The following is a 25,587-nucleotide window of genomic DNA, read 5'->3' as shown; positions in this document are numbered from 1 at the left end:
AGTTGCTCAGTTGTGTCCGAATTTGCGACCCCATGAATCGCAGCACACCAGGCCTCCCAGTCCATCACCAACTCCTGGAGTTTACTCAAACTCATATCTATCGAGTCAGTGATGCCATCCAGCCATCTCATCCTCTGTTGTCCCTTTCTCCTCCTGCTGCCAATCCCTCCAGGCATCAGAGTCTTTTCCAATGAGTCAACTGTTCACATGAGATAGCCAAAGTATTGGAGTTTCAGCTTTAGCATCATTCCTTCCAAAGAAATCCCAGGGCTGATCTCCAGAATGGACTGGTTGGATCTCCTTGCAGTCCAAGGGACTCTCAAGAATCTTCTCCAACACCACAGTTCAAAAGCATCAATTCTTCGGCGTTCAGCTTTCTTCACAATCCAACTCTCACATCCATACATGACCACAGGAAAAACCACAGCCTTGACTTAACGGACCTTTGTTGGCAAATAATGTCTCTGCTTTTGAATATGCTATTTAGGTTGGTCATAACTTTCCTTCCAAGGAGTAAGCGTCTTTTAATTTCATGGCTGCAATCACCATCTGCAGTGATTTTGGAGCCCCCCAAAATAAAGTCTGACACTGTTTCCACTGTTTCCCCATCTATTTCCCATGAAGTGATGGGACCGGATGCCATGATCCTCGTTTTCTGAATGTTGAGTTTTACACCAACTTTTTCATTCTCCTCTTTCACTTTCATCAAGAGGCTTTTTAGTTCCTCTTCACTTTCTGCCATAAGGGTGGTGTCATCTGCATATCTGAAGTTATTGATATTTCTCCAAGCAATCTTGATTCCAGCTTGTGCTTCTTCCCGCCCTGCGTTTCTCTGACGTACTCTGCATATAAGTTAAATAAGCAGGGTGACAATATACAGCCTTGATGTACTCCTTTTCCGATTTGGAACCAGTCTGTTGTTCCATGTCCAGTTCTAACTGTTGCTTCCTGACCTGCATACAAATTTCTCAAGAGGCAGGTCAGGTGGTCTGGTATTCCCCTCTCTTTCAGAAATTTCCACAGTTTATTGTGATCCATACAGTCAAAGGCTTTGGCATAGTCAATAAAGCAGAAACAGATGTTTTTCTATTGGAAATCGCCAACATTCTTGTTGGTTATCCATTATAAATACAGCAGTATGCACACATCTATCCCAACCTCCCTAACTGCCTTCCCTCCTTCCTTCGCCCAGCAGCTGTAAGTTCGTTCTCTAAGTCTGTGAGTCTGTTTCCGTTTGCCTGCAACAATAGGTCTTAGTTAGTTACACTTGTACATCATGATCCTAAAAACTATCATCAAACTAGTGGAATTTTCAGGGTGTTTAAAGAGGGTTCCAGAATGTAACTATTTCACATAAATCCTGAAACAGATTGGAAACAAACAGGCCCAGATTCAGATATTAGCTCTGCCGTTTACTAGTGCTTAGACCTTGGGCAAGCTTCAGATACAATTCCCACGTCTGTGAAACGGGGGTGAAGAAAGCAGTCACAGGGAACAAGCAGTGCTGCCTCTCACGCACTATGCTGAGTGTTTACAGCCGTCATGTCATTTAATCCTCACAACCAGCCTGCGAGTTGCTCATACCCGTTTTAGAAAGGGGAACACTGAGGCTCCGAAAGGGTAAGTGTCCTCACCATGGTGATGTGGGGATGAACTGAGGAGAACCACGTGGAGGGCTTCACACACGGGAACATATACTGCTGCTGCTGCTCCTCATCACTCTGGGTCCCCTTCTCAAATGTGTCCTTTTAGTACTTTGGTCTGATTGTGTGCTCATTTCTTGGAACACACTCTGGTTGATTGTCAGTCTTTTCCTTCCTGTCTCACAGCCATCACTGTATAAGTTTTTCATTTCCCGTTCTTTCTACTTTCCTTAACTTGTTGGAAGTGAGATGATCAGCTCTGTGGAACAAAACAATGTAACCTGTATTCTTCAGTTTCACATTCTTAAAGTTAAAGGCACCTTCTCTCTTAACCAAACATACGGTGAATACTTAAGCTGCTGTGTTTTATGTTACTTTAATTTATGGATCCACCAGATAAGCTTCCACTTTAGGCAGACTTTGGAGTTCCCTTGAGTTTTAGTATTTATTTTTCTGATTGCTCAAATTATACAAAATTCAAACACTATAGAAATAATTAAGTTTAAAATAGAAAGAAAGTCCTCCTCATCAAAAATTATGCAAAATTCAAACACTATAGAAATAAGTTTAAAAAGGAAAGAAAGTCCTCCTCACCAAAAATTTCAGTTAACCAAACGAAACATGTCCCTCCATCTTTTTTCTCTCTGCATACTAATCTATTATTTCTATTATTTATTTACACACAAATATAGAGGTATAAATGTATCTCATTCTTTTCAATGACTCTTTAGTATTTTGTTGTATGAATATACCTAATAATTCATGTAATTCTCATACTTTGCCTCTCAGGAAGTCAAGCATCTAAGGAGCACACACCACACATATATGCACACACAGATGAAATATCTCCCATAAGCCTGTTTCTGCTCCTGGGAAATTCTTTCATTACTTCTTTGCTATTGAAATACTTTATTTGTAGATGTGTTCTATTCTATTCCAATCCTGGTACCCTGAGTTGGTAACTCATTAAATGATTAACACTTGGAGCTTGGTGCCTGGATAAATTGAGGGGGAAGGAGCAGAAAGTGAAAATGAAGATAACAAATGAAAAACTTTTGCCATTATGGTTGTTTTCTGAATGGTTGTTTTCACAGGGCCTGGATAGTTGCCTGGGATCAGAATGCAAAAGAATGACCACGAAGAAGCATAAAGTAACTTTTTGGGGTGATTATAAGCATATAATGATATGTGTTATACATTTGTCAAAACTTATCTAACTGCGGGGTTGGTTCCCTGATAGCTCAGTTGGTAAATAATCTACCTGCAGTGCAGGAGACTCTGGTTCAATTCCTGGGTGGGAAAATCCCCTGGAGAAGGAAAAGGCTACCCACTCCAGTATTCTTGGGCTTCCCTTGTGGCTCAGCTGGTAAAGAATCTGCCTGCAATGTGGGAGACCTGCGTTCGATCCTTGGGTTGGGAAGATCCCCTGGAGAAGGGAAAGGCTAGCCACTCCAGTATTCTGGCCTGGCGAATTCCATGGATTGTATAGACCATGGGGTCGCAAAGAGTCAGACATGAGACTTTCACTTATCTAACTATGCTTAAAATGGATGCATTTTATTTCATGTAAGTTATATCTTAATAAAATTTTGTTTAATGTTATGTGTTGTCTATTATTTTCTCATTATCACGGATTCATCTTGTCTTTGTGTTCTGTAACTCTATAAATGAGGGGCTACTGTATGATCTTTTCTGAGTCTCTTCCGTCTCCTACTTGGCAGGCAGATTCTTTCCCACTAACCCCACATGCCCAGTCACTGGCATTAGTCCACTTATTATATTGCCAATTAGGCAGCATATCCCATTTAAAAGAAGTGTGCTTTCTCTGTTTGGTGGAGAAGTTGTATGTGTTTTTTCCCAAGCTTTATGAATATTTAGAGTTTGCTCTTGGTGATTAATGCTCTGTGACTTTAATTGAGATTAACTTAAATTTATCAATTTTTTCAGGAAAAATTGTCAACTTTTTGGTTTCTGTTTTTATTTAGGTTTCCTATTAGAAAAATGCTAAGTATCTCTTCTCAAGCTGTTTTATTTGACTCAGGGATTTTTCACTAGCTTTCTTGAGTATTTTCTTAAATATTTCTAACTATTTTATATTTCTTATGCTATTATATTTGAGTTTTTTTCTTTTATACGTTTGAGTTGCTTTTTGTTGATAAGGAGAAAACTATTGTTTTTATGCCAGTATATTTACTTTGTAATTACTGATTTTTTCCTTTTTGCATATCCTGATTTTCAGCTACAATACCTACAGATAATAAAATAATTTCCATTTCCCTCTTCAGTATTTGCAATTCTTATTTATTTTACTTCCTTATAACATTAGCTAGCATTTCCAAAATAATATTAAATAAAAGGGGTAATATTCTTATCTGTGATTATAATGACAATCAATGCCTACAGTGTTTATCACTAAATAAATGTTAGCTAGTGGTGTGTAGTATAGTTCAGAGAAGGCGATGGCACCCAACTCAAGTACTCTTGCCTGGAAAATCCCATGGATGGAGGAGCCTGGTGGGCTGCGGTCCATGGGGTCACAGAGAGTCGGACATGACAGAGCGACTTCACTTTCACTTTTCACTTTCATGCATTGGAGAAGGAATGGCAACCCACTCCAGTGTTCTTGCCTGGAGAATCCCAGGGACGGGGGAGCCTGGTGGGTTGCCGTCTATGGGGTCGCACAGAGTCGGACATGACTGAAGTGACTTAGCAGCAGCAGCAGCAGCAGTATAGTTTCCTTACCAAAAAAACTTAATGACTTATAAGGTCACTTTACCAGGAATTTATATTTTAGAAATATTTTCAGCACTGAGACAGATAAAATCACCCCCAATGTTAAGTTGCTCCAGTGTCTTCTCATTATGATGAGAAGAAAATCCCAAATTCCGTACTATATTCTATAACAGGGGCCCATAACCCAGGGCACAGACAGGTACCAGGCCACACAGCAGGAGGTGAGTGGTGGGCTGCAAGCAAGTTAAACTTCGTCTACATTTACTGTCGCTCCCCACTGTTCACATTACAGCCTGAACGCCACCTCCCATCAGATCCGGGGTCAGCATTAGATTCTCATAGGAGCATGAACTGTGAACTGTGCATGCGAGGGATCTAGGTTGCATGCTCTTTATGAGAACCTAATGCCTTATGGTCTGATTCTGCATTAGGGTGAGTTGTATAATTATTTCGTTATATATCAGACTGTAATAATAATAGAAATAAAAAGCACAGTGAATGCAATATACTTGAATCATCCTGAAACCATCTTCCCCACAACCCTAGAAAAATTGTCTTCCACACAACCAGTCCCTGGTACTAAAATGGTTGGGGACCACTGGTCTATAAGACCTGAAGAGTTCTGGTCATCAACAAACACTTCAACCTTATCTCTCCCTTTGGCTCTGATGTATTAACTCAGGCCTTATTGTCTTTTGTTTCATACACATGCCAAGTTTTTTCTTAACTCAGGGCCTTTGCACCTACTATTCTCTTTGCCTAAAGAAAATTACTTCCAGATTATTTCATACCTGAACCTTTCTTTTCACTTAGATTATATCTCAAATATCCTCTCCTTAAAAACATCCAGTATAAAGAAATTATCCAAACTCTGGTTCCACTCTAACATATCTACCTTTATTTACACTTGGCACAATCTGATATTATCTTATGTACATGCATAATTTTTCTGTCCCAATCACCTCCCGACTAGAATATAAGCTCCATGAGAACAGTCTTGTCCAGGATTTTGCAAAAGTTTTATAGAAATGGTCAGATAGTAAATTTTTGTTTGCAGTATGGGCCATATGGTGTGTACTGCATTTAGATGGGAAGATCCCCTGGAGAAGAAAATGGCAACCCACTCCAGTACTCTTGCCTGGAAAACTCCATGGACGAGAAGCCTGGTAGGCTACAGTCCATGGGGTCGCAAAGAGTTGGACATGACTGAGCAACTTCACTTCACTTCACTCTTCCCTTATGGGAAGTCCAGGTGACTCAGTGGTAAAGAATCCGCCTGCCAATGTGGGAGCCACAGGAGACATGGGTTCAATCCCTGAAGCAGGAAGATCCCTGGAGGAAGAAATGCCAACCCACTCCAGTGTCCTTGCTGGAATAGTCCCTTAAACAGAAGAGCCTGGTGAGCTACAGTCTATGGAATTGCATAGAGTCGGACACAACTGAAGTGACTGAACATGCACGCACTCTGCCCTTATAACATAAAAGAAACTATACACAGTAACCTAAATGAATGGTCATGGCTATGCTCCAATAAAACTTTATTTAAAAAACAAATAGCAGAACAAATTTGCCTCAGGCACCATATTTGCCAGCTCCTGTCTTATCAGTCTTGTTCTTTGCTTTATCCTCAATGCCTAGAAAAGTATCTGGCTTATAGCAGGTAGTCAATAATATTTATGGAAAGCATGAATGGTCATCAAAATTTTATATTTTGATATACTTACTCAATCTTGCAGAATCTGATGTATTTATCATTTTTACTTTTAATTAATTTCATTTTTAAAAGTATAATTTAAATATATTTTACTTGAAAATTTTTCTTTTTATTCTTAAAATACATACTTTATACTTAATTACAATCAGAGCTTTTTAAATTCAAGTAGGGTTGATTTAAATATTGAATCACAAAGATTCAGGTGTGCAATATAATAATTTAATATTTTTATAGATTATACTCCATTTAAAGTTATTATAAAGTGTTGGGTATATTCCCTTTGCTACACAACATATCCTTGTAGCTTATTTATTTCATACACAGAGTTTGTACCTTGTAATCCTATTGGGAGCCGTCTCTGGCATGATGAAGTATCTGAGTGGAGAGAGGACAGCCATTGATTGTCCTTAAAGAGACAGTGGGTTGGTAGAAGTCCAGAACCGTCACTGGAGGCAGGACCACCCCAGTCTGTACCACAACCCACGCTGAACACCTACTCCAGCCCATCTGGCCCCAGAACTACTTCTCTGTAGGGCAAGGGTACAGGTGCTGGAAGCAGGCATAGCTAGCTCAGACCTGACCCACAGGCTTCTGTTCCAGCAACTTAAGGCCTGACTTTGCCCTCCAATAGGATGGTGTTGGCCGCTAAACAGAGGAAACACCAGGGTTCACACCTGGCTCTGGCTCTAGCCCCATCCATCCATCTCCAGCCCCACCTCCTACCAAGTGATAGCTGTCAACTTACCCTAGGGAAAGATATGATTCTTGCTCACTTCAGATACCGTTCTCCCACCAAAGCCCCTAGGCAGACTGTATGGGATACTGCCACACAAGGACACTTCTTTAAGACTGGGAAAGGTAACTCTTTCATCTAATTTCACTGAGGCAGAGAGAATAAGGCAAAATGAAATGGCAGAGAAATTTGTTTCAAATGAAAGAACAAGGAAATAATTCTGAAAAAGCAACTAATGAAACAGATAAATAATTTACCAAGTAAAGAGTTCAATCAAGGTTTCTAAAAAATGATGCTTCTGTGCTGAGAAAACTTGATAAAAGCATTGTTTAAAAGTGTTTAAGCATCTATCAGTGTTTAGCTGTACAGAATTGTGCAAAATCACTAACACATTACTTTTGAAAGAAGACAATAATAATAATTGTTATTATTATTTGTTAACTATAATAATTCGGAGAAGGCAATGGCACCCCACTCCAGTACTTTTGCCTGGAAAATCCCATGGACGGAGAAGCCTGGTAGGCTGCAGTCCATGGGGTCGCTAAGAGTCGGACACAACTGAGCGACTTCACTTTCACTTTTCACTTTCATGTATTGGAGAAGGAAATGGCAACCCACTCCAGTGTTCTTGCCTGGAGAATCCCAGGGACTCCCAAGGGGAGCCTGGTGGGCTGCCATCTATGGGGTCACACAGAGTCTGACACGACTGAAGCAACTTAGCAGCAGCAACTATAATAATTAGAGCTTAAAATAGTTTATTATTCTCTTTGTGTTACACTTCGTACTGAGCAATTAACAAATCTATCATTTTATTATAATTTGTTAAAAGTTCCTAAGAAATAAGAATTTAATTTGATAGATGCATCCCAGAGCGGATTTCATAATTTTCAAGTAGTGTCTTCTTTCAAGTATTACTCTTATAAATATAGTTGAAATGATCTCTACTCTCATGATTATTGAAGAACAAAAAATACAATATAAATCAACACGAAAGTTAACTGTCCTATTGTTGCGGTTTTGTAAACGTTAAATATACAAGTGGTGATTAGACTGCAGATTGTGGATTATCTGGGTCCATTAAGCCCTTCCTTCCTTTCTTCTTTCTTTCCTTCACTCCATTCTTCCTCCTGACCTCTCTCTCATCCTCCTTCTTCTCTTCCCCAGTCTCTCTCCTCTCCATCTCTCTCTCTTATTTGGTTGCTGGAACTGATCAGAAGATATAAGCCATGTGATGGTAATATCAGAAATCTGTCAATATCTTGGTAGTGCAGAAGACAGTTGGTAAGCAAAAGACCAGTAAGACCTAATATAAGATTTTATTGGTGTGTATTCCCATTATTTAATATGCATTTCAGTTACCTAAGTTGACTCCCTCTATTCAGAGTGAATGAATAGATATGAATTGGCATCTATTGCCAGAAAGAAAGGAAAGTATATAGTAGTGTAACAAACAAATATGAAAATGATATATTTTATTTAAAATTTTGTTTTACATTTTAATCCTGAAATTTATCAAGACAAAAAATAAAATACTGTTAGTAGACAAATCTAACCCAGCCAACCTTCTTAATGTGACCAAAAAAAAAAAAAAAAAAAAGTGGGTATGAGTAGTATTATTTAGATAAGTTACTAAGGAAGTTTTAAAAAATTCTTTAAAGTAACTTAAGAACATATTATCTCTGCAGATGGTGACTGCAGCCATGAAATTAAAAAATGCTTGCTCCTTGGAAGGAAAGTTATGACCAACCTAGACAGCATATTAAAAAGCAGAGACATTACTTTGCCAACAAAGGTCTGTCTAGTCAAAGCTATGGTTTTTCCAGTAGTCATGTATGGATGTGAGAATTGGACTATAAAGTAAGCTGAGCGCCAAAGAATTGATGCTTTTGAACTGTGGTGTTGGAGACAACTCTTGAGAGTCCCTTGGACTGCCAGGAGATCCAACCAGTCCATCCTAAAGGAAATCAGTCCTGAATATTCATTGGAAGGACTGATGCTGAAGCTGAAACTCCAATACTTTGACGACCTGATGCAAAGAACTGATTCATTTGAAAAGACCCTGATGCTGGGAAAGATTGAAGGCTGTAGGAGTAGGGGATGACAGAGTATGAGATGGTTGGATGGCATCACTGACTCAATGGACATGAGTTTGAGTAAACTCTGGGAGTTGGTGATGGACAGGGAGGCCTGGCATGCTGCAGTCCATGAGGTCGCAAAAAGTTGGACACGACTGAGTGACTCAACTGAACTGAAGAAAATATAGTTTATTATACAATATTCATATATGTATTTCACAGATTTTCCCTCTAAAGTAATTCTTATACATTTATATGACCAGTAATCCTCCTCCTAGTTGCTTACTTAAGAAAAGTGAAAACTTGTGCTTTCATACAAAATGTGTATTTGAATATTTATAATGACTTTATTCATAATTACCAAAAACTAGAAACAACTGAAACGGCTTTCAGTTGGTAAATGATGAATGGATAAAGAAACAGTTATATCCACAAAACAGAACACTGCTTAGCAATTAAAATGAGTGAGTTTCTAATACACTCAACAACAAATAAATTGCAAATGCATTACACTAAGTGAAAAAGCCAAATTCAAAAGGATAGATATTATATGGTTCCATTTATATGAGAAAAATACAGGGACATAGATTCAATGGAATCTTGATCAGAATCCTGCCACATTAATTTGTGTGTATCAACAAATTGATTCTACAGCTTATATGGAGAAGCTAAAGACCCAGCACAGCCAATGTGATACTGAAGGAAAGAAGAAAGAATAACAAAGTCGGAAAACTGACACTATCGGACTTTAAGACTTAACTATAATGCTATGGTAATCAAGACAGTCTGGAATCAGTGATAAAACAGAAAAATAGATCAATGGAACATAATACAGAGCCCAGAAACAGACCCCAGGAATATAGAAAACATCTTTGATGAAGGAGCAAAGGCAATACAATGAGGTGAAGATAGTCTCTTCAACAAATAATTCAGGGGCAAGTTCAAAAAATGAATATAGACACAGACCTTACCTTAGACCCTTTACAAAAATTCACTCAAAATGAATCATAAACCTAAATGTAAAATGTTGAGCTGAAAGACTCCTAGTTGATAACATAGAAAAAAACGTTAATAACCTTGGGTATTACCTTTAGGTGAAAAAAAAAAAGAAACAATTCATGGAAGAAATAATTGATAAACCAGACTTCATTAAAATTAAAAACTTCTGCTCCACAAAAGAAAATGTCAAGAGAATGATAGATAAGACAAGCCACAGTTGGAGAAAATACATGCGAAAAGCACATAAGATAAAAGACTGTGATTCAAAGTATACATCAATACTTAAAACTCAATACTAAGGGAACAAATATTTAACTGAAAAATTAGCTAAAAACTTTACCAGAAAACTCACCAAAGAAGATGTGCAGATGGTAAATAAGCATATGAAAGATACTCTGCATTATATGTCATCAGGCAAATGCAAATTGAAAAACTAATAAAATATTAATAAAATATCACTATTATTGTTCAGTCGCTAAGTCGTGTCTGACTCTTTGAGACCCCATGGACTGCAACACACCAGGCTTCCCTGTCCATCACCAACTCCCGGAACTTGCTCAAGCTTATGTCCATCGAGTTGGTGATGCCATCCAACCATCTCCTTCTCTGTCTGTCCGCTTCTTCTCTCACCTTCAAACTTTTCCAGCATCAGGGTCTTTTCAACTGAGTCAGTTCTTCACATGATGTGGCCAAAGTATTGGAGCTTTAGCTTCAGCATCAGTCCTTCCAATGAATATTCAGGATTGATTTCCTTTAAGATTGACTAGTTTGATCCCCTTGCAGAGAAGTCTCAAGAGTCTTCTCCAACACCCCAGTTCAAAAGCATCAATTCTTCACCTCTCAGCTTTCTTTATGGTCCAACTCTCACATCTATCCATGACTACTGAAAGAACCAAAGCTTTGATTAGATGAACCTTTGTTGACAAAGTTATATCTGTGCTTATTATTATGCTGTCTAGGTTAGTAATAGCTTTTTTCCCAAAGAGCAAACGTCTTTTAATTTCATGGTTGCAGTCATCATCTGCAATGATATTGGAGCCCCAGAAATAAAGTCTGCTATTGTTTCCATTGTTTCTCCATCTATTTGCCATGAAGTGATGGGACCAGACACCATGATCTTAATTTTTTGAATGTTGAGTTTTAAGCCAGTTTTTTCACTCTCCTCTTTTACCTTCAACAAGAGGCTCTTCAGTTCCTTTTCACTTTCTGCCATAAGGGCGGTGGCACCTGTATATCTGAGGTTGTTGATATTTCTCCCAGCGATCTTGATTCCAGCTTGTGCTGCATCCAGCCCAGCATTTCGTATGATGTACTCTGCATATAGGTTGAATAAGCACAGTGGCAATATACAGCCTTGATGAACTCATTTCCCAATTTTGAATCAGTCTGTTGTTTCATATCCAGTTCTAACTTTTGCTTCTTGACCTGCATACAGGTTTCTCAGGAGGCAGGTCAATTGGTCTGGCATTCCCCTCTCTTTAAGAATGTTCCACAGTTTGTTAGGATCCATACAGTCAAAGGCCTTAGTGTAGTCAATGAAGCAGAAGTAGATTTTTTTTTTGAATGCCCTTGCTTTTTCTATGATCCAACAGATGTTGACAATTTGATCTCTGCTTCCTCTGCCTTTTCTGAATCCAGTTTTTACATCTGGAAGTTCTTGGTTCACCTAGTATTGATGCCTAGCTTGAAGGATTTTGAGCATAACCCTGCTAGCATGTGAAATGAGCACAGTTATATGATAGTTTGAATATTCTTTGGTGTTGCCTTCTTTGAGGATGGAATGAAAAGTGACCCTTTCCAGTCCTGTGGCCACTGCTGAGTTTTCAAAATTTGCTGATATACTTAACAGCATCATTTGCTGCATGTAAATTAGCCCCAATAAAACTGAATGATAAAAAGAAATAAGGTAATAAAAGAAGACCTTTTTTCATATATTATTTATAACTTTAAGAATCAAAGACTATCAGAGTTTTTACTTGTTTAATCTTTGGTATTAACTAATAGTGGAGGACAGAGGAGTCTGGTGTGCTGCAGTCCATGGGGTTGCAGAGTCAGACACGACTTAGCTATGGAACAACAACAAAACAAATGTCTGCAATTTCTAAACTGCTTAGTAACTGGTATAAATTATATTTAAAAAAATAAAATATATTTTCTCAGCCAATATAATGGCATAAAATTTAAAAATGAAGCAGGCAAAAGTACTGGAGTCAGGTGCCATTCCCTCCCTCTAAGGGATTTTTCCAACCCAGGAATCACACTTGGGTCTCCCACATTGCAGGTAGGTTCTTTACTATCTGAGCCACCAGGGAAGCTCATATAATGGCATAGAACTCAGAATATGGTCTATTTAGCTGAGTTCTGAGGAATAAAATGAAAAAGTATTTCAAACATCAATTATAATAAATAAGTGGCTTTGATTTGTCTTCACCCAAAGATGAATGTTGATGCTTCCCTCTGTGTATCAGCATTATCTTTCCCTCAGGGCTTCTGGTCCTGAATACGATTGGTGGCAGTTCTCCCAGGAGAAACCTCCCCAGAGACACAGCAGAAAGAAAAGCTGAGGAAACTACTTTTAGCAGAGCAGGTTGCTGATGCTTTTTCAATACCAGTATATTTTGAATCAATAATTCTAACTACAATTATATACCTTGGCAATATGCACATACATTTGTTATCATCACAGCCACGTGATATAATCACTTTGATTCAGTTTTATCTTCCTACCCCTCATCCAAGGTAAGGAGCATTGGCTGCGCTTTGCTGGAACAGCTTTGAAGAGATACCCGACGCTCAAGGTAAGAGAAACCCAAGTAAGACGGTAAGTGTTGCAAGAGGGCATCAGAGGGCAGACACAATGAAACCATACTCATAGAAAACTAGTCAATCTAATGCACTGGTCATAACAAACACCTTCTTCCAACGACACAAAAGAAGACTCTATACATGGACATCACCAGATGGTCAACACCAAAATCAGATTGATTATATTCTTTGCAGCCAAAGATGGAGAAGCTCTATACAGTCAGCAAAAACAAGACCAGGAGCTGACTGTGGCTCAGACCATGAACTCCTTATTGCCAAATTCAGACTTAAATTGAAGAAAGTAGGGAAAACCACTAGACCATTCAGGTATGACCTAAATCAAATCCCTTATGATTATACAGTGGAAGTGAGAAATAGATTTAAGGGACTAGATCTGATAGATAGAGTGCCTGATGAGCTATGGAATGAGGTTCGTGACATTGTACAGGAGACAGGGATCAAGACCATCCCCATGGAAAAGAAATGCAAAAGAGCAAAATGGTTGTCTGGGGAGGCCTTACAAATAGCTGTGAAAAGAAGAGAAGTGAAAAGCAAAGGAGAAAAGGAAAGATATAAACATCTGAATGCAGAGTTCCAAAGAATAGCAAGAAGAGATAAGAAAGCCTTCTTCAGGGATCAATGCAAAGAAATCGAGGAAAACAACAGAATGGGAAAGACTAGAGATCTCTTCAAGAAAATCAGAGATACCAAGGGAACATTTCATGCAAAGATGGGCTCGATAAAGGACAGAAATGGTATGGACCTAACAGAGGCAGAAGATATTAAGAAGAGATGGCAAGAATACACAGAAGAACTGTACAAAAAAGATCTTCACGACCCAGATAATCACGATGGTGTGATCACTCACCTAGAGCCAGACATCCTGGAATGTGAAGTCAAGTGGGCCTTAGAAAGCATCACTACGAACAAAGCTAGTGGAGGTGATGGCATTCCAATTGAGCTATTTCAAATCTTGAAAGATGATGCTGTGAAAGTGCTACACTCAATATGCCAGCAAATATGGAAAACTCAGCAGTGGCCACAGGACTGGAAAAGGTCAATTTTCATTCCAATCCCAAAGAAAGGCAATGCCAAAGAATGCTCAAACTAACGCACAATTGCACTCATCTCACACACTAGCAAAGTAATGCTCAAAATTCTCCAAGCCAGGCTTCAGCAATATGTGAACCATGAACTTCCTGATGTTCAAGCTGGTTTTAGAAAAGGCAGAGGAACCAGAGATCAAATTGCCAACATCTGCTGGATCATGGAAAAAGCAAGATTGTTCCAGAAAAACATCTATTTCTGCTTTATTGACTATGCCAAAGCCTTTGACTATGTGGATCACAATCAACTGTGGAAAATTCTGAAAGAGATGGGAATACCAGACCACCTGATCTGCTTCTTGAGAAATTTGTATGCAGTTCAGGAAGCAACAGTTAGAACTGGACATGGAACAACAGACTGGTTCCAAATAGGAAAAGGAGTACGTCAAGGCTGTATATTGTCACCCTGTTTGTTTAACTTCTATGCAGAGTACATCATGAGAAATGCTGGACTGGAAGAAGCACAAGCTGGAATCAAGATTGCCAGGAGAAATATCAGTAACCTCAGATATGCAGATGACACCACCCTTATGGCAGAAAGTGAAGAGGAACTAAAAAGCCTCTTGATGAAAGTGAAAGAGGAGAGTGAAAAAGTTGGCTTAAAGCTCAACATTCAGAAAATGAAGATCATGGCATCCGGTCCCATCACTTCATGGCAAATAGATGGGGAAACAGTGTCAGACTTTATTTTTTGGGGCTCCAAAATCACTGCAGATGGTGACTGCAGCCATGAAATTAAAAGACGCTTACTCCTTGGAAGGAAAGTATGACCAACCTAGATAGCATATTCAAAAGCAGAGACATTACTTTGCCAACAAAGGTTCATCTAGTCAAGGCTATGGTTTTTCCTGTGGTCATGTATGGATGTGAGAGTTGGACTGTGAAGAAGGCTGAGCGCCGAAGAATTGATGCTTTTGAACTGTGGTGTTAGAGAAGACTCTTGAGAGTCCCTTGGACTGCAAGGAGATCCAACCAGTCCATTCTGAAGGAGATCAGCCCTGGGATTTCTTTGGAAGGAATGATGCTAAAGCTGAAACTCCAATTCTTTGGCCACCTCATGCGAAGAGTTGACTCATTGGAAAAGACTCTGATGCTGGGAGGGGTTGGGGGCAAGAGGAGAAGGGAACAACAGAGAATGAGATTGCTGGGTGGCATCAGGTACTCGATGGATGCGAGTCTGAGTGAACTCCGGAATTTGGTGATGGATAGGGAGGCCTGGAGTGCTGCGATTCATGGGGTCGCAAGGAGTGGGACACGACTGAGCAACTGATCTGATCTGATCTGATCTGATAGTTAAAATTGCTAGTATTGTGGGATTTCTCTCAAGTCACAGAGTCTCAATATAAAACTAGTTGAATGCTAACTTACACTTTCACAGCATCAAATGACTTTTGTGTCTAAATGTTGTGGAGCTGTGGTGGCCCCATGATATTTCTTCAGTCTTCTTTTTATTATACTGGATAGTCCTATTTCTGTTGCAGTGAGAAAATTTTAAATGCTTTGATATCATATGTGGAATGTTTTAATTAAGCATGTATTGACTGTATTGTAAATTTCTTCCAATACCATCGAGGGAAAGAATTTCTGAATAAAATCATTTGTGTCTTCAGAAAAATACAGAGAGCTGTGGTTCTGAGATAATGTTTTTAATTCAGTAGATATATTTGTCTTCATTAGCACATTTACATTATAATGTCTGACCAGTTGTCAGGGTTTTTTTTTTTTTTAAGGAACAGCAAAGCCAACTACGTCTTTAATACATGACACCAAAGCCAATTTCATAAGTGAGCTGAGCTAAGTATCACTTAAATGTAGAACAAGTGCTTACAGATTGATGCAGCTTATGGCAGCAGAAAAAAAAAATGCCACTTGGCTCATAGTACGCATCCAGAGGACAAAGGAGTATGATCAATTCATCAGGCACAAACTAGGGCAGTAGCCGCTTATATTAATACTAGCACAGGCATGGTTAGACTGAAAATATGCACAATGCTGCATCACATGAGTATCGAAATGGGAGTCTAAAAATGTAAAATATTGACCTTAAATCATGCCCAACAAGGGGCTTCCTTATAAACAATAGCTTACTGGAGATCCTTTTAACTGTTTTACACCATGTTGCTCATGGCTCTGAATGTTGATTTGCAATGACTCCTAGAGATCCAGACTTTTGTTATCCTAAATTGCTCTTATGAACTGTTAAGATGTTGAAAAAATGTTGCAAAGTAACTCATATGTTTATAATCTTAGTTTCTATTTTATATTTCCAGACTCATAGTATGTGAGATAATAATTTAGGTCAATTTTTGTTACCTGTTTCAATTTATTCAATGAGTGTCTTTATGATGACAATGAAGAAATGAAAACCCATTTTAGGGATGTTTCACACATCTCATTTTTTATGGTCACTCAGTAAGAAAATTCTACTGGAGATTCAGAATGCATGTTATAATGACAAAAAATTAAAGTGATAAAAATAACTAGAAATAACCAATGGACTGGCTGAAAATATAGTGGAAATTAAAAAAAAAAAAAAAAAAAAAACACTTTAGTAACATATTCAGAGAAGGCAATGGCACCCCACTCCGGTACTCTTGCCTGGAAAATCCCATGGATGGAGGAGCCTGGTAGGCTGCAGTCCATGGGGTCGCTAAGAGTCGGAAGCGACTGAGCGACTTCACTTTCACTTTTCACTTTCATGCATTGCAGAAGGAAATGGCATCCCACTCCAGTGTTCTTGCCTGGAGAATCCCAGGGATGGGGGAGCCTGGTGGGCTGCCATTTATGGGGTCGCACAGAGTCGGACACGACTGAAATGACTTAGCAGTAGCAGTTAGTAACATATTGGTTAATAAATATCAACTTTTGCAACATGCTGATTGAGACCTTTTTTCTTTCAGCTACTTCATAAAAATATCTGATGGTGGTGTATCTTTCACTAAACAGAATGAAAGCTAACAAGGATCATGCTGGGTTATCTTGGAAAGTAACAAAGAATTTACTTGTTGATTTGTGTAAGAGGTGGCATGATTTATACTCTAGCCAAGTTAAAATGAAATATCTTTTCCACACTTTATCTAGGATCTGTCCTATACAACAATTTCTCAGCAAAGTCTAATAGTTTATTCAGAACACAACACAGAAGGCATGAAGAAGGATTGAAAACCATCCACTAGGTAAATATTTAAACAGGAGCCAAGTTTACATCATAGTGGGTGAGGCATATTTCCACATGGTCTTGGCAACCTTCAGGTATGATGTAGGCAAAGAATGACCCCCTAGGAGTCCATGTGGAAGTAGTAGCAGTTTTCTTCTGGAGCAAGACAGCAGAGGGGAACCCAAATTGGAGGAAAAGAGAAACTTATTCTTGTGAACTTGGCTTAGAGCAAGGCTCCAACTTAGGTCGTGGATGAAGGAACACTGAAAATTAAACAGAAACATTGCATTTCAAAGAATTTGGGCAGTTAGAAGGGAGATTGGCAGTTGCCTGCAAAGTGGAGAATAATGAAGAGTGCCAGTGATGAGCTCCAGGCCAGTCTCTCTGTGACAGGTTAATGGGCAAGATGCGATAGGCTGAGTTTATTCTGTACAAAAACTCTGCTTCTATTTGGTGCATAGTCAAGGACATTATGATATAATGAAAAGAGCAGAGACTTTGTAGGCTGAAAACTTGGGCTCAAATTCTGGGTCTTCTATATACAGATTATGACAAAAGCTGCTGGCTCTTCACCAAAATGTTCTCTCTTTTTTCCCGGACACCCAGCGAGGTTGCATTTCTCAGCTTCTCTCACAATTAATCATATCACACACGACTGGGTTCTAGCTAGTAGAATGACAACAAAAATGATGTTGGTGTGATTTTGACAAAAACAAAGATGCTTAGGAGTTGTCCTCGAGGGTAATTAGGCATTGGCCAGGTGGTCTATCTTAGAGCATGTGCTGTGCACATACTCAAAAAGTAAAAATGGAAGAACCCTCACGGTTCTCCAGAACTCTGTTCTTATTCAAGAACAAACTGAGTCCATGCTGCTAGTCCTCATTTCACCATGAAAAGAAAAGAGAGAAGGTTTTTTAAGTACTAAAAATGCGCTTCATTAACTAATAAAAGATATTTACAAAATTTCAAGAGTAAGCATCACGCTTAACATTTGATGAAAATCAGAAATATTTTTCTCTGCTATCACTTAATTAAAACACTGTAATGGTGCATTTTGCCAGAGCACTAAGACAATAAATGAAAAACATTTCTAAAACCCTGTAAAAGAGAAATTAAAATATGCCAGACTTTGTTTAAGGAAACCATAAAATTATCCAGAATGATAGAAATAATAAAATGAAGAAATGAAGAAATTCATTATAATTCTCAAAAAAACAGTCTTAAACTTAGTGTAATCCAAATCCAAATTCCAACAGGATTTTTGAAGGGATTTGCCAGGCTGATTCACAATATCATGTAGGAGGTCTTAACTATAAGAATATCCGAGACATTCTTGACAAAGAAGAAAAAAGTGTATTATGAAAGCATATCTAAACAACATACAGAAATTAAGCTGGCTAGGATCACAATAGGGCTTCCCTGATAGCTCAGTTGGTAAAGAATCTACCTGCAGTGTGCGAGACCTGGGTTAGATCCCTGGGTTGGGAAGATTCCCTGGAGAAGGGATAGGCTACCCACTCCAGTATTCTTGGGCTTCCCTTGTGGCTCAGCTGGTAAAGAATCTGCCTGCAATGTGGGAGACCTGGGTTCGATCCCTGGGTTGGGAAGATCCCCTGGAGAAGGGAAAGGCTACCCACTCCAGTATTCTGGCCTGGAGAATTCCATGGACTATATAGTCCATGGGGCAAAGAGTTGGACACAACTGAGCAACTTAATAAAAAAAAAAGAAGAAAAAAAGGGATCACAATAAGAATAGCATATCAATCAATCAAAACAAAGAATCAAGAAACAGACACATTAATAAATGTAGATTTTGTAAATAATCTACACCAACATTAAAGTTGGTGTTTTTAAACCACTAAGGAAATGATATGTTGTTCAATAAATAGGGTTGGAGCAGTTGACTATTAATTCTAAAAAATGGTAAAGTTAAGACTCTACCAAAAAAAAAAAAAAAGACTCTACCTCACAGAAATCACAAAATGGATTCTAAATTAGTTCAATGTATAAGTCTAAGGAGAAGGAAATGGCAACCCACTCCAATACTCTTGCCTGGAAAATCCCATGGACAGAAGAGCCTGGTAGGCTACAGTCCATGGAGTCGCAAAGAGTCAGACACAACTGAGTGACTTCACTTTAACTTCCACTTTCATAAGTCTAAGGCAAATTTCAAGATAATTATGAATAATATATCTATAAGCCTGGAATAAGTGATATCATCACTTAAAAACAAAATATTAAAGGAGTAATAAATTTGACTACATCAAAATTAAGGCCTTATCTATGATAAATGTGACCATAAAATTTTTTAAACCAAACAATAGAAAAGGGAAATAAATTTGAAATCTCTATCACAAGAAAATAGTTAATGTCCAGCCATATAAAAACACAACTCTTACAAATTAAAAATTTAATGTTCTACAAAAATAAGGAAAGAATATAAATCGGCGATTCCAAAGGGGAAGACTAAACAGCCAGTAAACAGGACACGCAGCCTCACGGGTCAGGAGGAAATGGGAATTAAAGCAACCGTGTGATGCCATTTTTTAAAAAACAATCTAATTAGGGGGAAAATGCTATAATATCAAAAGCTATTGAGCCTAAAGGTGAAAAGAACTCTCCAAAGCTGCTAGTAGTAAATTGGTGCCCTCACTTTGGAAAGCAATTTTGTTAGATTTGTTTTTTAATTGGAGGATAATTGCTTTACAATATTGTGTTTGTTTCTGCTGTATAACAACAAGAATCGGCTATATGTATACATATATCCCCTCCCTCTTGAAACTCCCTTACATTTCCAACCTCATGCCACTCCTCCAGGTCTTCACAGAGCACCAGGCTGAGCTCCCTGTGCTATGCGGCAGCTTCCCACTAGCTATCTATTCCACTCATGATAGTGTGTACATGCCAGTGCTAGTCTTTCAATTTGTCCCACCATCTCCTTCTCTGCTGTGTCCACAAGTCCATTCTCTATGTCCATGTCTCTAGTCCTGCCCTGCAAATAGGTTCATCGGTACCATTTTTCCAGACTCCATACATATGCATTAATATACAATATTTGTGCTCACTTTCTGACTTCATTCTATATGACAGATTCTGGGTTCATCCACATCACTGAAAATGACCCAATTTCATTCCTTTTTTTGACTAATATTCATATGTATATATATTTATATATATACCAGAACTTCTTGAAGCACATCTATGTCTTGCCACTTCCAGCCCTAGAGATCTCTAGAGAACCATTCTAGTAGTGTGTCTAGAGAGATATGTATGAGGTATTGCTGCAATTTTAAGTAGTTAAAATTGCTTGTTTTAAGAAAGAGAAATAAGCATATATATCAACAAAATGATTATACTCCAACATATTACATCCTTTTTCTGAACTTTTAGCATCTTATGGGAAAATGTTATTTGGATATGGAAATATACATTATCATTTAGATCTTTAAAAAATAATACTACATACCATTTTGTATAGAGACATTTGTTTATGCAAATATATAGAAAGGCTTCATAGCGTATATGATATTCATTGATAGTAATAGCTACTTGGGCACTTCCCTGGTGGTCTAGTGGTTAAGAATCCACCATGCAAGGCAGGGGGCTGGATTCAGTCACTAGCCAAGGACCTAAGATCCCACAAGCTGTGGAGCAGCTAAGCCTGTGGGTGGCAACTGCTGAGCCCACGCTCCAGAGACCAAGTGCCATTGCTAGAGAGTCTGTGCCCCTAACGAATGATCCTGCATGACAACGAAGACCTGATGCAGCCAAATAAATAATAATGGTCACCAGAAGGGAAGGGCCTGGACATTAAATGTGATGGTGAAGTAAGACTTGGTGTTAGCATAATATTTTTGCATATATGACAATGAGAATACGTTTATGTATTCATTATTAAATGTGTGATATAATAAAACTTAAAAATATTTGGCATGTTTAGACTCTGCTGGAATGGGTTTCAGGAGCTATCTATATCCAGGAGCTTTGTGTGGCAGACAGAATAATGGTCCCCCCAAAATGTGCATGTCCTAATCCTTGGAACATGTGCATATGTTACCTCACATTGAAATGGAGACTTTACTGATGTGTTAAAGTCTTTGAGTTGTGAAATTATCCTGGAATTTCTGGGCGGGTCCAATGTCGTCACAAAGGTCCTTATAAGAGGGAGGCAGCAGGGTCAATCAAAAGCTGATGTGACAATGGAAGTAGAGAAAGAGAGACTGGATCATGCCACACTGACTGCAGGCTTTGAAGATGGAGGAAGGGACCACCAGCCAAGGGTTGCAGGTGGCCGAGCCTGGTGGGCTACAGTCCATGGGGTCATAAGAGGTGGACACAACTTAGTGATAATCCAAAAGCTAGAAAAGAAAAGCAACCAGATTCTCCCTCAGAATCTCCAGGAGGAACGCAGCCCTGCTGATCTGTTTTGAACTTCTGACTTCCAGATTGGAATGTAATAAACCTTTGCTGCTGCTGCTGCTGCTAAGTGGCCTCAGTCATGTCCGACTCTGTGAGACCCCATAGATGGCAACCCACCAGGCTCCCCCATCCTGGGATTCTCCAGGCAAGAACACTCCGAATAAACCTTTGAGTTTGTGGCAATTTGTTACTATAGCGATAGGAAACCAACAAGACTAGTTATAACAATAATTTGCGAGTCAGTAAATAGATAAGGCAGGCAACCTTGACTATTAGCTTCTACTTTATTGTTGTTGTTCGGATGCCCAGTTATGTCCAATGCTTTGCGACCCCATGGGCTGCAGCAGGCCAGGCCTCTCTGTCCATCATCATCTCCAGAAGTTTGCCCAAGTTCATGTCCATTGCATCAGTCTCATACAAAACAAGTGTTAATTTCAGGATATGTTTAATAAAAGTTCCTAAATACAGAGATAGTATATCAAAATTCAGATAAAAGAGTAAATAAAAAGTATTAAAACCAGTGACTATTTTTCATTAAAAATGCTGTTTATCACTTTTTTATTCCTGTCAAGGACATTTTTAGTGATGTTATCTTGCTTCTGGGTCAAGTTGTGGATATATTTTTAGTACTGTTTATGAATAATTTCTCAGTTTCAACAAATATATATCTTAATTACCAGCTCATTCATCTTTTTAATCAGATATTGGTCTTACCTGAGATACAGAGCAAAGGTTTTATAGCTCTTCCGCAGGCAGAAACCAGCCTTATAGACAGGCTTGGACCATCAGAATGCATCTATACCAGAGGGGGAGTTTTTCGTCAGCAAACTTTCCAGGTCACTCTAAGCTGCTTTATCTTCTAAAATAACAGAAGAAAAACATATATTTTTAAAATAATTTTTATTGGAGCATAGTTGCTTTACAATGTTGTGTTAGTTTCTATAGCAAAAAAAAAAAAAAATCAGCTATACACAGACATATATCCCCTCCCTTTTGGACTCTTCCTTCACGTTAAGGTCACCGAAAAAAACCTACATTTTTGTAAAATCTATTTTTAGAGTAGTTTAAGATTCACAGCAAAATTGAGAAGAAGGTACAGAGATTTCTCATATACTCTCTGTCTCCACACAGGCACAGCCTCTCTCGTTATCAACATCCCCCACCACATACTACTGAATGTAACAAAGAAGAAACAGACTCACAGATATAGAGAACAGACTAGTGGTTGCAAGTGGGGAGGGAAGGGGTGGGGGTGCAAGATTGGGACAGGAGTTAAAAGGTACAAACGATTATGTACAAAATAAATAAGCTACAAAGCTGTGTTGCACAATGCAGGGAATATAGGCAGTATTTTGTAGTAGCTGTAGATGGAATATAGCATTTAAAAATTATGAATCACTATGTGGTACACCTGTAATTTACATATTGTACATCAACTGCACTTCAATTTTAAAAAAGAAAAAAGAAAATCCCCCATCAGAGTGGTGCCTTTGTTACAACTGATAAACCTACACAGACACATCATCATTTCCCAAAGTCCACAGGTTACATTGGGGTTCACTATTGGTGGTGTATATCCTAAGGGTTTTGACAGATGGAGAATGTCATATACCCATCATTATAGTATTTTCACTCCTTTAAAAATCCAATAGGCTCTACTTATTATTCCTCCTTCCACTCGAGCCCCTGGCAACCACTGATCTTTTTACTGTCTCCGTAGTTTTGCTGAGTAAAAGTTTTTTTAAAAAGACTAACAAAGAGTATTTTTAAATTCCTGTTTGATTTTCCCTTCTGTTAAAATCAAACTGATCAAACTCACTCACCAATTGCATTTTCCACTGACAGCATTTTTCCATAAAGTTGTCTCCTGATTTATTTTTCAGTGTCAAAAAGCACTTAAAATATCAATGACCCTCTCCAGAACAAGTTCATGGATGAAAGCCCTTGACTGGCTACTGATGGATCAAGTTTATAGTCTACCTCTTAAAAAAAAAAAAAAAAAAAACACATTATCTCCAAATCCAAGAATTTAAAAAAGACTACTTTTTAGAGAATACTTTGGAAAGTCTAGAGTGAGAGATGCTATTTTGGGGAGAGGAGTGGGATGAGGAGAAAAGAGGTTTAAGATAAACTTTCCCATTGATGGGATTAGTCTATTATCTTGAAATTGAAACATAAGACAAATTGCCCTCGTTTCCACTTCTGCTATTAATGTCATCTTTTCAATTGACAGTGTCTTATGGTTCTTGAGAAAGTTGCTCTGCTGACAGTATCTCAGGTTATGAGGATGATCGAACACACAGTAGCAGTCTGTATGAACCAAGCACTGAGGAAGAATTTTTTTCAATTGGAACCGGTCATATTATTTTCTATTTTCAAGACAATTCAATTTAATCATTTTATGGAGCTCCCTCAAGTAGATGTGATTTTGTTCTTTTTCAATAGCCTCAGCATAAGCAGATCAAGATAGAATCTGAAGTTGAGAGAATCAGATTTTGAATTACATCTCTGCCAGTTCAGCTTCTTCCCTAGGTTAGTTTCCATACAGTGCTTTAAGATTTGGTTTCTTCATCTGTTCAGTGGAAATGGGAATACCTCCTTCACTTGACTGTCATGAGTACTGAGTGAGATAGAAGCCTCTTTGCACTATGTCAGCAAATACTAAGGATTCAGTAGACAACAAATGTTCTTGTTTGATTTGTATATTTTAACTCATGGTGATAATCAGGAAAATTTATTGCTATGACTAATAAAATCCATCCACTTCTTTTAAGCCAATTTCTTCTTGCTTAAATCTTTGCAGTCCTAGACTGAACACATACCGTGCTGCTGCTGCTAAGTCGCTTCAGTTGTGTCCAACTCTGTGCGACCCCATAGACGGCAGCCCACCAGGCTCCCCCGTCCCTGGGATTCTCCAGGCAAGAACACTGGAGTGGGTTGCCATTTCCTTCTCCAATGCATGAAAGTGAAAAGTGATGACATCTATTTAATTATGCTAATTGGGCAAGAAGTAATTTAATCCATAAGGTCAGGCTAATCCACTTATTGATGGAATGGACTAGAACAATTATGTTGGTTAGATAATAAATCTGAAGCAGATATCCTTTATATATCACATTTCTCCAGTAATGGAATACCCCAACTTAATTTCTATCAAGACTACAGATTGAGAAAGTAACATTAAATTCTGTTACTTGAGGAACCCTCTGTTCCCTGAGACATTTATCCTCAAAAAGGAGAATGAACCAAAAGGGGCACTATGCTGAAAGGCTCCAGGTTAGAGTATGGGTCCATGAATAATTAGTCTCATTTATTTATTTAATCAATACGTATATTTTGAGCACCTACTAGTCAGGCATAGTTCTAGGAGCTGGAAATAGAACAGAGAATGAAACAAAGCCCAGATAAATGTCTAGGTCATATTCCTGTGTATTAATATCAAAAATAATGCAAGACAGGGTTGACAAGGGGTGCCAGCTTGGTAGTGGGAGTTGGGGAGTCAGAGATAGCCTTTCTGAAAAGATGATAATTGGGCAGAGGTATGAAGGAGTGTGCCATGCAGGTACCTAGGTGTAGAATGTTTCTGGCAAGGATTCTTGTACTAACAATACACATTATATTTAGTGGCTTAATGGCAGTGACTAGGTCTCAACTAAAAGTCTTCCGGAAAGAGTAAAACAACATTCTGAATTTGTATAATGAATGACTTTAAAAATATTTTTTCAGTTTTACAATTCAATGACATAACAAAGTCAGCAAAAATGGAATGTTAGAATGTGTATAATTTCCCAGTACTTTGGTAAAACCAGTCCACACTGGTGAGTCTGCAAAGAATCAGATGCAGAGCAATGTCCAATTAGCTGTTTCGTTATGGACTGAGAGGGAGGTGATTCCAAACTGGAAAACAGGAAAATGCTTTACCATAGCATGTGGATAAATGAGAAGTACAGCGGTGATGGGCTTCCCAGGTGGCGCTAGTCGTAAAGAGCCTGTCTGGGAGTTCTATCCCTAGATCAGGAAGATTCCCTGGAGGAGAGCATGGTAACCCACTCCAGTATTCTTGCCTGGAGAATCCCATGGACAGAGGACCTGCAGGGCTACAGTCTATATGGATTCAGAAGAGTCAGACACAACTGAAGTGACTTAGCGTGTGTACACCATGGTGACAGGATGCTTGGTGCCAGCCATAAGAGGTGGAATTGT

At 38.6% G+C, this 25,587-nt stretch overlaps 1 long non-coding RNA gene across 2 annotated transcripts; it reads right to left on the bottom strand.

Annotated features, from left to right (window-relative positions):
* Nucleotides 1-7,640: 7,640 nt before the first annotated feature.
* Nucleotides 7,641-24,293, bottom strand: LOC129654067 (uncharacterized). 2 transcript variants are annotated; one of them, XR_008715372.1, is made up of 4 exons: nucleotides 24,207-24,293; nucleotides 23,208-23,366; nucleotides 22,099-22,243; nucleotides 7,641-8,029 (listed from the first exon to the last, which is right to left on the bottom strand). It is a non-coding gene; the product is annotated as an uncharacterized LOC129654067 (long non-coding RNA). The 2 variants fall into 2 exon arrangements; XR_008715371.1 differs by lacking the exon at nucleotides 7,641-8,029 and adding an exon at nucleotides 21,665-21,842.
* Nucleotides 24,294-25,587: the final 1,294 nt, after the last annotated feature.

This window comes from Bubalus kerabau, chromosome 5 (genome assembly GCF_029407905.1).
Source record: "Bubalus kerabau isolate K-KA32 ecotype Philippines breed swamp buffalo chromosome 5, PCC_UOA_SB_1v2, whole genome shotgun sequence".
NCBI lineage: Eukaryota > Metazoa > Chordata > Mammalia > Artiodactyla > Bovidae > Bubalus > Bubalus kerabau.
Note: the sequence above shows the minus strand (reverse complement) of the source record. Positions and strands in the feature narration are given on the sequence as shown.